This window comes from Pongo abelii, chromosome 19 (genome assembly GCF_028885655.2).
Source record: "Pongo abelii isolate AG06213 chromosome 19, NHGRI_mPonAbe1-v2.0_pri, whole genome shotgun sequence".
Classification (NCBI taxonomy): domain Eukaryota; kingdom Metazoa; phylum Chordata; class Mammalia; order Primates; family Hominidae; genus Pongo; species Pongo abelii.
In genome coordinates, this window is record NC_072004.2 from 93,233,378 (window position 1) to 93,245,587 (window position 12,210).

The following is a 12,210-nucleotide window of genomic DNA, read 5'->3' on the forward strand; positions in this document are numbered from 1 at the left end:
ACACGCTCTCCCTACTCTCAGGAGCACCCACTCCACACCCCACACCTCATTGCATCCAGTGCCATTACACACACGCACTCACACACACTCTCTCACACACCCTCCCTACTCTCGGGAGCACCCACCCCACACCCCACACCTCATTGCATTCAGTGCCATTAACTGATCGCTTCTCCCGTGGTAATATTCGAGGCTGTTCAGCAAGCCTCCTTCTTTTGTTTCCTCTTCCCCGTGCTGCTCTGCCGTCCTTCTGAGGGACCTGCTTTGATTAATATCAACCCTCCCTCCCAACCTCTTTCCCAACCATTTTAAAGGGCAATTCCTCTTTTCGGCAGGGGCATTGATCAATTGATACCAAGCAGGGGTCGGGATCGATACGGTTCCGGGGTCTTTAGATACTGGGGTTTGATATCTTTTTCTTCCCCGACCCTCCCCCTTCTGCTACCTAGACCCAGAGCTTTAAGTTATACTGGAGGGGCTTCTAGAACGCGTTGCTGGGGGCCTCAGGAAGCCCAATGACCTTTAAAACAATGTGATAATCAGCTGGGCGGGACGGCTGCCAAAGACCATCCCGCTAATCCTAGGTGGCAGTCCCCTCCCCTCCCCCATCTCTGAAGCTGCCTGCTCTGGTAGCAGCCCCTCTCGTTCAAGAAGCCAGCCTCCCTGATCCCCTGGCTCGCTGGGAGGAGGGCACCAGCCCAGGTGGGCAGGAGGGTGAGCCCTTGCCGGCCCTCCTACTTCCTCCCTCGCTCCATCCCACCACTTCTTTCCTGCGCTCCCAGATCTGCTGTAACTGACATTTTCCATCTGACAGGTTCTGTTTTCCCTGCCTCTGGTTGCCAGGGAAACAAGCGAAGAGGACCGCAGCCAGAGAGCTGTTAGCTGCCTTTTTAAGGCGCCCTGGACATAAACAGCACTTTCCATAATGGAAGCTGGGCACAGAGGCTTAAAAAAACCAAAACAATACAGAAGAGGAGGCTAAAGTGGGAAAAAGTCGGGGTGGGGTCCCCACCAGGTTAATGGGAGAGTAAAAGAAGAAATAAAAATCCTAGAAAATCTCACACTCTTGGACAAAACCAGCCCCCTTCCTGAAAGGTCTGATTCTCTCCTTGACGTGCAAAAAAGGAGAAACTGGACCTCCAGACCCCTACCTCCTAACGTCTTCTATGAAGCCAAAATCTCTGCAGCCAAGCCTCAGCCTAGTGGCTACAGGGAACCTGGGCTCTATTGAGCTGCAGGGGAGCTATTCGGATTGAATCACCCTCGAGGCTAAAAGATGCTCTAATGGAAGTGATGGGGTCCATCTCCAATTTGGAGACCACGCAGGCCTGTCCTTCGAAAAAGGTTACAGGGTTTTTGTTTTTATCTTGAGGGATGCATGCTCCCCAGGCAACTAGGAGTCCAGATGCTGGAGTTTGAGAGAAAATGGCTGAACTGTAAGGCAGGGGAGGGGAAGGGAGGGGAGGGTGTCCTCTTCTTTCAGAAAACTTATTGGGGTTGGGTAGACAGAGATAGCTGTCACTCATCCCTGGGTCGTCTCAAAGCTGCCCTTGCTGTGCATGCGTGTGTGTACGTGTGTGTACATGTGTGCATGCGTGTGTGTACATGTCTGTGTGCATGTGTGTGTACGTGTGTGTACTTGTGTGTGCATGTGTGTGTACATGTCTGTGTGCATGTGTGTGTACGTGTGTGTGCATGCGTGTGTGTACATGTCTGTGTGCATGCGTGTGTACGTGTGTGCATGCGTGTGTGTACATGTCTGTGTGCATGTGTGTGTACGTGTGTGTGCATGCGTGTGTGTGCATGTCTGTGTGCATGTGTATGTACATGTGTGCATGTGTGTGTGAGCGTGTGTGCGCATGCATGTCTGTGTGTGTGTGCATGTGTGAGTGTGTGTGTGTGCACAAGTGCCTAAACACATGGGCATACTTGGGTGGGCCTAAGTGAGCCCAGTGGGAAGCAGGCAATGTTTACTGGGGAGCCACCACAAGCAACACCGTTTCTCTTCCACTCCTCTTTCCTCCACCTTTACTTCCGCCCCAAGCAACTGAGTAATGGCTTGCTTTTTTCCACGAACACCTCCACCAGACTCTGCCCGTCTCACCCCAAAACACTCAGCCCAACACCCCACACTCCTGATCCTGTAGACCTCAATCTTCAAGGCAGGTGACACATCACCAGGAATCACGGGTCCCTATTTATACTGCGTTTTTCGCCATGTGTTTGCACAGCGTTAAACCTTCTTTCATATGCCATTTGAATGATGTAAAATGCCCTGCCTTGGCCCCGAGTTTCAGGCCTGCACTTTTATCTTCCTCTGTGCCTTTCAACCTGGACGTCCCAGTGAGTCCATCAAACTCAATCAACTCAGAACAGAACTCATTGCCTTCTCCCCAAATTAGCTCCTTCACCCAGAGTTCCTGAGTCAAAGCTGCAGTGCAGTCCATCCCCCACTCCCCTGCCACCACCACCCACACACACACACCGGGTCTGTCTATACATCGTCGAACTTCAGATCCTACTTCTTGAGTATTTCCACTCTTTCCACCTGCTCCCATATTGAGCAGCCCAGGCTCCCACAATTTTCCTGAGCCGTTGCAATTGCCTCCTGATCTGCCACCACCCCCCAACCACCCCTCCATGCCTTCCCCTCCCCTAAGCTGCTGCCAGCAGTCATCTTTCCTTACAGGGACCTGCCCTGCTGTGGAGCCCGCAGTGATTCTGCTTAAGAGCAGACGCAAAACCCTGAGCCTGGCACCCAATGCCCTTCACCACCTGACCTTGACTGAGCTTCCCAGCTCTTTCCCTCTACACCCGGCCCTCTGACCAGGCCTGCCACGCAGAGACTGGAAGCCCTTTCACACCTCCGTGTCCTCAAACTGGAAGTTTCTGCCTTATCCCTGCTCAGCCCAGCAAATGCTGACCCATGTCCCAGTCGAAGCCTCACCTGGCTGAACTGGGGTCCCCTCCATTCGACACTCACCTCTTCTGTCAAGCACCACACCTTGGGTTTGGTTACAGGCTTGTCGCCCCACAGGTCTGAGCACTCTTCGGGGGTTGACACCTTGCCCTGCACCCCCAGCACCAGGTGCAGTGCGTTGCATGTCACAGTGCTCATAAATGTTCTCTTTTTGTCTTCACAGTGGGCTCCGGAAGGGGGAAAGACAGATCTCCTGTAGTAAAAAGGAGGACATGACTGTCGTCATCCTGAACACTTGTCCCCGTGCATGATGACATCCCTGCATGAAGGAGCAAACCCACTGGCTGAGAGGAAGGACCAATTTTAAATGTATTCATTTCATAATTGTTACAGTGATATATTAGAAAAATTTTAAAAGATTAAAATGGGGCCGGGCACGGTGCCTCACGCCTATAATCCCAGCTACTCAGGAGGCTGAGACAGGAGAATTGCTTGAACCCAGGAGGCAGAGCTTGCAGTGAGCCGAGATTGTGCTACTGTACTCCAGCCTGGGCGACAGAGCAAGACTCTGTCTCAGGAAAAAAAAAAAAAGAGAGTCGGTCAGGCTCCAAATTGGAGGAAATGAACTGGGATTGTTTGGGAGGTGCCGCACAGGATGTGGCAAGGTAGCAGGACAGCGCAGCCTGGATTATGGCACAGAGGGGCTGCCAGATGGGTGAGGGGACGCTGGAGGGGGGAGGGGATGCCGGAGCGGGGAGGGGATGTCAGATGAGGGGCAGCTGCCGTACTGGCCAGGGGAGGCCGGTGGCTCACACCCCGAACATGCGTGGGGAAGAGAAGAGAATGACCCCAAGGAGGTGATACTCAAGAACACCTAATTTCACATCAGAAGAGACTGAAACAGGCAGCAAAGAGACCATGAGAGTCAGGTGTGGTGGCTCACGCCTGTAATCGCAGCACTTTGGGAGGCTGAGGCGGGTGGATCACCTGAGGTCAGGAGTTTGAGACCAGCCTGGCCAACATGGCAAATCCCCATGTCTACCAAAAATGCAAAAATCAGATGGGCATGGTGGCAGGTGCCTGTAATCCCAGCTACTCAGGAGGCTGAGGCCCGAAAATCACTTGAACCCAGGAGGTGGAGGTTGCAGTGAGTCAATATTGCACCACTACACTCCAGCCTGAGTGAGATTCCTTCTCAAAAAAAAAAAAAAAAAACGAAAAAGACAGAGACCATGAGAATATGTGTGTGATACAGCTGAGAACACGAAGAGCAGAGGCTGAGATGGACAGTCAGGCAGAGGGGCTCACGGGTGATCTATTTTTTCAAACATGTATTTATAGTTGACTCTTGAATAACATGAGTTTGAACCACATGGGTTCACTTATTCACGGATTTTTTTCTGCCTCTGCCACCCCTGAGACAGCAAGACCAGCCTCTCCCCAACACATACACCTTCCTCTTCTTCCCCAGCCTACTCAGTGTGAAGACCTTTAGGATGATCCACTTCTGCTTAATGAATAGTAAATATGTTTTCTGTTCCCTACAATTTTCTTTTCTTTGCTTTTTTGAGATGGAGTCTTGCTCCGTCACACAGGCTGGAGTGAAGTGACACGATCTTGGCTCACTGCAACCTCCACCTCCCAGGTTCAAGCAATTCTCCTGCCTCGGTCTCCCTGAGTAGCTGGGACTACAGGCACCCACCACCACGCCTGGCTAATTTTTGTATTTTTAGTAGAGACGGGGTTTCACCATGTTGACCAGATTGGTCTCAAACTCCTAACCTCAAGTGATCCACCCACCTCAGCCTCCCAAACTGCTGGGATTACAGGCATGAGCCACCACACCCAGCCTGCTCCTTACAATTTTCTTAATACCATTTTCTTTTCTGTAGCTTACTTTATTCTAAGAATAGAGCATATAACACATGAGACATACAAAATAGGTGTTCATTGACTGCTTGTGATATTGGTAAGGCTTCTGATCAAGTAATTAAGTTGTTGAGGAATTGAAATTTATACTCAGATTTTCCACTGCACCAGGGTCTCTAAGGGTCAGCGCCCCTCACCCCCACATTGTTCAAGGGTCACCCATAAAGCCGTTATGCTATTTTCACACTTAAAAAATAAGAAAGAAAACCCAGGGCAATTGCAATGAACCGTTGTGAGATGCTGAGGGGCCTGAGAGGTTGGGGCACTCAGGGGTGCCGACATGGGTGTGCAGGCTGGACAGAGGCAAGGGGCTTTGCAAAGGACAGACCACCAAGATGATGCAACTGGGCGGATGCCAGGGCAGGTGGAGCTGGAACAGCCCAGGTCGCCATGCCTCCCATCTGGTATCCCCAGTTCCCTCCCCGTCTTTTCACTTGGCTGTGATGTGCACTGGGCTGGATATGGGCTTCAGTGACCAGCCATCAGCTCCTGCCTCACCTCCTCCAGGGACTCAGGTCATGTGTGGCCAAGTGATGGAGACTGGCAACGGCTCCTGCAATGCCCAATACTGTTAATAACAGAAGGAATAAATTTTGCATTGCTGGTTTGAGGGTGACCGGGAGGGTCTCTAGGGCCACAGCCATCTTCTCCAGGTAGGCTGGAGCAAAGGCTTGGCTCTGAGGGTCTGGCTTGGATCTCCAGTGCCAACCTAGTGCAGACACCACTGATATCTGTGAGGGGGCCCTCAACACAATGATGCCAAGCGGCCAGAGAGAGTGCAACAGCCCTGAGCTCACAGAAGCAGACAATTTAGGAGCTACCTCTCTACATTATTCCAACCCTCAGAAACCTCGTGCTTTTCTTCCCAGAAGCAAAGGGCGCTGACTTGTTATAAATGCCAAGGTTACCTCAAGAAGCTCAGGATCATTCCAGTATCCAGGTGGCCAAATCCCAGGAGACGAGAATGATCATGCGTGCACCTCATTTGCATCACACTTTAATTCACAGAGTGCTTTCCAACTTTCATGTGTTTTGTCCTCTCCATTACCCTGTCAGATAAGCAGGGAAGACATACGTTTACCCTTCCTGTATGTGCGTCATGCTTGGACAGCTCACTAAATGGGTTGTCAAGTGATTACAGAGGGAAACTGAGGCCCTAATACCTTAGGTCAACTGTCCAAGAGGCCAGAGTCAGAGCAGGCTCAAAAGGAGTTAGAAGACTAACTTCTAAGTCAGGACTCTACTTGGACACTATCACCTTCTAGAAGACATCCCTGATGATGATGATGATGATGATGATGATGATGACGATGATGATGATGATGATGACGATGATGATGATGATGATGATGATGATGGGGGCTTGTATAAGATTCATGTTGTGCAGGTTCATAATAGATAATAATGTTGGAGAGGGGATGAAGAACCAGACTAAAGGGGATCTTGGGTGTCAAGGTCAGAAGTTTCCGCTTTTCTCAGGAGCAGTGGGACCCCACATGTCTTCAGCAGGAAGTATGTAGTGGATTGAATAATGGTCCCCAAAAAGGTGTGTTCATGTCCTAATCCCCACAACCTGTGACTGCGCTCTTATTTGGAAAAAAGGTCTTTGCAAATGTAATTAAGTGTAAGATCTTGAGATGAAGAGATCACTCTTCTGGGTTTGCTCAAACTCTGGCCCCTTAGACAGTTGGTATAAGGTTTCTGGGCCTCAGTATCCCTCTATAGTCATTTGACAACCCACTAGTGAATTGTCCAAGCATGATGCACATACAAGAAGGGTAAACATATGTCTTCCCTGCTTATCTGACGGGCTTGTGGAGGGAACAAAATAAATGAAAGATGGGAAAGCGCTCTGTAAATTAAAGTGTGATGCAAAGGAGATAATTATCCTGGATTATGTGGGTGGGCCCTACGTCCAAACATAGGTGTCCTTATAAAAGACAGGCAGAGGGAGATTATGCAGACAGCAGAGGTGGAGGTCATGTGACCACGGAGGCAGAGATTGGAGTGATATGGCCACAAGCCAAGGAACACAGCAGCCGGCAAAAACTGGAAGAATCAAGGAAGGGTTCTCCCCTAGAGCCTCCAAGAGGGAGTGTGGCCCTGCCAGATTTCAGACTTGAGGCCTCCAGAGCTGTAAGAGAATAAACTTCCATTGTTTGAAGCCACCAAGCCGGCACTAATTTGTTACAGCAGCCACAGGACACTCATACAGGGTGAAATGTGCAATGCTGGGGGTATGGGCTTGGTTTCATTTGCTGCTCTGTCCACACTCACGGCAGGCCCTGCTCACCTCTTTGGACTGATAGAGAGCCAGCCTCTGGGCCTGACCCAAGGTCACAAGGTGGGTGAGTGCCAAGGTGGGACCAGGGCTTGAGTGTCCTCACCGCATCCCAGGTTCTCCCTCACCAAACTTCAAAAGGCCAGGTGGGCCCCGGCCACCAAGAAATTTGTCCCTTCACACCCTACTCCGTTTGTTTGCTACCTAGACCCTACTCAGGATCTACAGAAATTTCCATATGATTTTCACCGATGTAGTAAAGATTCAAAAGAAAAAATAGGGGGGTGGTTGGGAGGCAGGCCCCAAGTTCTAGGAATATTCCCGTTTTCTCTGCCCATGCTATTGTGGTCATGCATAACTCAGTATAACTCTGAGGAGGCCGTGATTGAGACTGGGGCATCCAGAGAACGCTTGGAAATTCCTCCCATTCTCGGGATTATCCATCTTTGAGGTCAGACCCAAATCTCTCTGGTCCTCAGTTTATGCCTCTGCAAAATGGGATCATTTTCATGTACTCCCCACAGCTGTTATGAAGGATAAATTCAATCAGATAATGTGTGCAACATGTTCAGGAAGATGGACATGTCAAACTCTCCATGGATGATAGTGATGATGATGATGATGGTGATGGTGGTGATAATGGTAATGGTGATGATGGTAGTGGTGATGGTGATGGTAGTTAGTGATGATGGTGATGGTGATGATGATAGTGATGATGCTGGTGACGGTGGTGATGCTGGTGATGGTGGTAATGGTGGTGATGGTGACGGTGGTGATGAAGGTGATGGTGATGGTGATAGTGGTGATGGTGGTGATGGTGATGGTGATGGTGGTGATGATGGTGATGGTGATGGTGATAGTGGTGATGGTGATGATGGTGATGGTGATGGTGGTGATGGTGATGGTGATGGTGGTGATGATGGTGATGGTGATGGTGATAGTGGTGATGGTGATGATGGTGATAGTGGTGATGGTGATGATGGTGATGGTGGTGATGATGGTGATGGTGATGGTGGTGATGATGGTGATGGTGATGGTGGATGGTGGTGATGAGCGTGATGATGGTGCTGATGGTAATGGTGATGATAATGGTGGTGATGGTGATGGAGGTGATGCTGGTGCTGGTGATGGTTGTTGTGGTAGTGGTGGCGATGGTGATAGTGGTGATTATGGTGGTGATTATGATGGTGACAGTGATGATGGTGATGGTGATGATGATGGTGATAGTGATGGTGGTGGTGATCATGGTGATGGTGATGGTGGTGACGGTGGTGATGATGGTGATGGTGGCGATGATGGTGGTGGTAATGGGGTGATGGTGAAGATAACAAGTGGTTGAAATGGGCAAGACTCCCAGGAGGCTGTGGGGCTCATTTAGGGGCCTAGGGAGTCCACAGGAAGAAATCCACATTCTCTAGCCTTTCTAGCAAGCTTGCTGTGATCACACTAGAACAGCACATACAATGCCCAGGTCTCCAGGACCGTGCCAGCTGCCCACCCAGAAAAGCTATTTTCCTTTGCTACCCCTAGAAAACCTTTGGGTGCCTCCACTCCTGAGGCACCGACAACCCCACCATCAGCCTTTCATTTCTCTTGCCTCTCCTGGATCAAGGAGCACTGCCAGGCTGCCTCTATCCCTGAGAGTTAGATCCAAATAATTGCCTTTGTTATGTTAATTTTGCAAGTGTCTCCCCCCCCCCAATTCTTTGTCATGCAGCGATTCTTATGTGTTGCTAAAAATACAAACACATGACTCACACAGCTTTTGGCATGGGTAAAGGAAAGAGAACATGCGTGGCCTCTCTGCTCTTCGGAGCCCAGCCAGGACACCAATCCAAGCTGAGGGGCTGAGAATAAGCTTGTCTCCAGTTGCAGAAGGACAGAAAACAAAACGCCCAGATGAGACAGAGGGCTCCAGGCTGGTCAGCTACATCTCTGGGGCATGACTCCACAGTTATGAAACCCTTTGCATCTGCTATTTGCTCTATTTGGGGCATTACCTTGTGAAAGGTTCAGATCTCAGTTCTTGTTTAGGGTCTTCTGTATTCCACACCCACAAGCTCATACCAGCCTCCATGTGCCCAGATGTGCCTGCTACTCATGGGCCCTCCACAACCTTGCACCAGCGAGGGGCAGGATAAATCTTCAGGGCACCAGCCTCATTCAGAAAAGGAAGACAGCCGCATTCTCACCCCTTCCCTGTGATTTCCTCCAGCAGTCCACATGTCCCTACCCTGGGGATGCTTGTGCAGGTTGGACTTCATTTGCTTCAAGGACAGACCCTGGGGCCAAGAAGCAGCATCTCATGCCACTGAAGAGATCAAACTCTAGACCTGGCAAATTCGGCTCAGGCAACTTCTGCTTTTTTATCATCCAAATGGGAGCATTAACAGACACATTTTGAGGGTGATGTGAGGATTAAGGAAGAGAGAACCTGCAAAGCCATCAGCCCAATGCCTGACCCAGGGAAAGGTTCAATCAGAGTCATCACTGAGGAGCACATATTGTTTTTATAATCGTATTCGTGTTCCCAAATCCAGAGGTCGTCTGGCTAGGCAGAGCCATACTTTGCTCTCCCAAATTCGGGGCCCACTTCACCCCTTGCTCACCTTACATTGGGGCCTTCTGCCCCTGCTTCCTGGGCACTTCAGCCTCTGAGTCAAGAGGGTGGTTGGCTGAAAAGCAAACACTATAAGTTCCTGCCCCTGAGACGCAGCAGCTGAAGAAAGGAAGTTTTCAAGAGCATTTGCTTGGCAGCCAAAGCCCTCTGACGAATCAGGGCCCTTTTGTGATGACTTACTTTATTCTAGGTGACCTGCTGGGCCATATCCCACTTCCCTCCAGGGTGCTGAGCCGGCAGGAACAAGCATGCGGAGGAGGCAAAAGGGGATGGAGATGGATTTGTGCTTAGAAATAAGATGTGGAGGAGTCCACCTCAGGTCCCCAGGAAAATCTGTCTTGCCTTGGCTGGAGCTGAGGGACTGGACATCCGGTCCCATGCACGAAGACCATCTGCCAGGGCCACCACCTCCTGCACGAAGACCATCTGCCAGGGCCACCACCTCCTTCCTCCTGAGATGTCCTCCTCCCCAAATGCTCAGCCTCCCTGCAAATGATTCTGCCTCTCTGTGGTCAGTGTACAGAGGGATTTGGAAATGAGTTGGGGCTGGGGTAGAGCCAGATAGAATACAGTGAGGATTTGGAAATGAGTTGGGGCTGGGGTAGAGCCAGATAGAATACAGTGAGGATTTGGAAATGAGTTGGGGCTGGGGTAGAGCCAGATAGAATACAGTGAGAAGGATGCCCCAGGGCACTGCAGGGTCTCTGGGGTGCTCTTCATCCATTCAGCAAAATACGTCAAGCATCTATTGTCTAAGGTGTGGCATTCAGTGTCACATTGAATAAGGAAAGGTGGTCCCGGGGATCAGGAAGGGAAATGAGACCACACACAAGCAACCCCATCTCTAACCTGAGCACTGGCAGAAAGTAGCAGGGACTTCCTTCTAGGAGGGAAGTCACCATGTCCCAAGAAAGCTCAGCTGCCAAGCTTGCTGGGCCCTCTGTGGGAAGATGGCAAAAGTAGAAATTGACCTCGTCATCAATGAGTATGGCCCAGGGAGACAGATGGCAAGCTGAGCTCCTCACCTGACTGGTGTCTATTTCATTGAAGTCTGAGCTAATCCAGCCGTTGGAGTCTGTGTGTCACTAGAATATTTGTAGGTCATAGAGTACTTGTTGGCTGATCAGGGCCCAGAGAGCAGCCACTAGGATATCAGCCAGAACATGGGGGTTGGGTTCAGGGCCAACACCAATGGGGTTGGGCTCTGGGGTGGGAGGTGCCTATGGACTGTACCCTAGAGAACCCAAAGACCATAGCCACCTCCCTGGCCTTCTTTACCCCAAAGGCCTGTGATTTCCAAAGCTAGGTCATAAGCACATTGCAGCCTTCACTTGCTCTCTCTTGCATCCCTTCCTCTAGGGAAAGAGCCGCCATATTGTGACGACACTCAAGAGCCCCATGGAAAATTCCACATGAAGAGGAACTGAGGCCTCAGCCAACAGCCAGCAACTACTTGCTCACCACATGAATGAGCCATCTTGGAAGCAGACTCTCCCGCCCCAGTTAAGCCTTCAGATGACTCTGGCCCTGCCAACATCTTGACAAAAGGCTCAGGAGAGACGCCAACCTAGAACCACCCAGCTAAGCTGCTCCTGAATTTCCTGAATCACAGAAACTATGGGCAATAACAAATAGCCATTATTCTTTGAATCCCTTAAGTTTTGAGGAAAATTGTGATGCAGCCATAGATAATGAATAAAATGAGGTTCTGTTCAGGTAGACATTCCTTGAGCTTTGATCTTTACTTGACCCTAGGAAGCAGGTGTTTCACCGAGCCTCACACCTTATAGTCCTTTTCCCTGTACCTGCCTTGTCTTTTCCATCTAGTTCTTCTTGTCTATGCCACTTTACTTGTGATTTTCTCTATTTGGGGCCATCTAGGGATGTTTTTTAGAGAAAGATTGTCATGTTTAATTTTTTAAGCCAAAAACGGCTGTAATCACCTTTTAATTATACATACAGGATAGAGACTGTGATACGGTCAGGCTGTGTCCCCACCCAAATCTCATCTTGAATTGTAATAATCCCCATGTGTCAAGGCAGGGCCAGGTAAAGATAATTGAATCATGGGGGCAGTTTCCCCCATACTGTTCTCGTGATAATGAATGCATCTCACGAGATCTGAGTATTTTATAAAGGGTAGTTCCCCTGCACACGCTCTCTTGCCTGCTGCCATGTAAGATGTGACTTTGCTCCACATTCACCTTCTGCCATGATTGTGAGGCCTCCCCAACCATGTGAAACTGTGAGTCCATTAAATCTCTTTCCTTTATAAATTAGTCTTGGGTATGTCTTTATTGGCAGTGTGAGAACAGACTAATAATACAGGCTGGAAGGGGCAAGGACAGAGAAAAGCTCATAATTAAACCTCTGAGTCAGAGAGGGGTACATCCTGGCAGAAAGCCAATTCCTAAACTGGCCACTCCTTATCTAACTTGGGAGTTAAGTAGGACTTTTTGT

General features: G+C 49.9%; 1 long non-coding RNA gene across 3 annotated transcripts; it reads left to right on the plus strand.

Moving 5' to 3' along the window:
- The first annotated feature begins 539 nt into the window (after positions 1-539).
- On the plus strand, positions 540-11,898 carry LOC129051126 (uncharacterized). Of its 3 annotated transcripts, none has more exons than XR_008515209.2 (4): positions 540-1,344; positions 3,144-3,289; positions 9,941-10,261; positions 11,110-11,898. It is a non-coding gene; the product is annotated as an uncharacterized LOC129051126 (long non-coding RNA). The 3 variants fall into 3 exon arrangements; XR_008515207.2 differs by having other exon boundaries at positions 540-702; XR_008515208.2 differs by lacking the exon at positions 9,941-10,261.
- The last annotated feature ends 312 nt before the right edge of the window (positions 11,899-12,210 follow it).